The sequence below is a fragment of the Nicotiana tomentosiformis genome, chromosome 9 (assembly GCF_000390325.3).
Source record: "Nicotiana tomentosiformis chromosome 9, ASM39032v3, whole genome shotgun sequence".
In the NCBI taxonomy this organism is placed as follows: Eukaryota; Viridiplantae; Streptophyta; class Magnoliopsida; order Solanales; family Solanaceae; genus Nicotiana; species Nicotiana tomentosiformis.
In genome coordinates, this window is record NC_090820.1 from 47828840 (window position 1) to 47830259 (window position 1420).

Here is a 1420-nt window from a genome sequence, read left to right on the forward strand (position 1 = left end):
CTTATGTTCATACTCAAAATGGCTTTGCAGAGTCATTTATTAAAAGGCTGCAATTGATAACAAGACTACTACTTATGAAAACAAAATTGTCCACTACTGTTTGGGGCCATACTATCTTGCACGCAACATCACTTATCCGTCTCAAACCAACACATTATAATAAATATTCTCCGTCACAATTAGTTTTTGGTCATGGACCAAATATTGCCCATCTACGAATTTTTGGATGTGCTGTATATGTGCCAGTAGCACCACCACAGCACAGTAAGATGGGCCCCCAAAGAAGGTTAGGAATATATATTGTGTTTGAATCACCCTCTATTATTCGCTATCTTGAACCATTGATGGGAGATTTATTTACTGCTCGATTTGCAGATTATCGATTTGATGAAATAAATTTCCCACAATTAGGGGGAGAGAAAAAGGAAATAAAAAGATAAATTATGTGGAAAGTTTCATCATTATCTCATTTTGATTCGCGTACCCCTATATGTAATCAGGAGGTCCAGAAGATCATCCATTTACAAAATATAGCAAATCAAATGCCAGACGCGTTTACTGATTTGAAAAAGATAACTAAGTCACATATCCCTGCAGAGAATGTGCCTATACAAATTGATGTCCCAGCAGGACCATATACTAGCATAAGAACTAGTGAACCTAAAACACGCCTGAAGCGTGGTAGGCCTTTGAGTTCTAAGGATCGAAATCCTAGAAAAAGAAAATCGACAAATGATCAAAATGATATTATGAAGGGATCTCCTGAAGAGACCCAAGATCTGATTAGTTCTGAGATTCCTGAAGAAATCAATAAACCCGAGACTCAAGTGAGTGAGGAATTTTTAATAAGTTCTACTGGTGATGGGATTAATTTAAATCGATCTGAAATAGTGGTGGATAATATTTTTGCATATAATGTTGCACTTAACATTATGCAGGATAGTGAGGATTTTGAACCCCGATCTGTCGAAGAATGTCAACAAAGATTTGATTGGCCAAAATGGCAAGGGGCAATTCAATCATAATTGAACGCACTTGCTAAAAGAGAGATCTTTAGACCAGTAGTCCAAACACCTGCTGGTGTAAAATCAGTTGGTCATAAATGGGTTTTTGTGCAAAAAAGGAATGACCAAAATGAAGTTGAAAGATACAAGGCTCGCCTTGTCGCACAAGGATTCTCACAACGACTTGGAGTCGATTATGAAGAAACATATTCACCAGTTATGGATGCCATAACATTTCGATATCTCATCAGTTTAGCCTTACGTGAAAGACTTGAAATACATATGATGGATGTGGTTACAGCTTATCTGTACGGTTCACTTGATAATGAGATTTACATAAAAATCCATGAAGGATTTAAAATGCCTGAAGCATATTCGAAATCTCGGGAAATGTATTCAATCAGATTACAAAGATC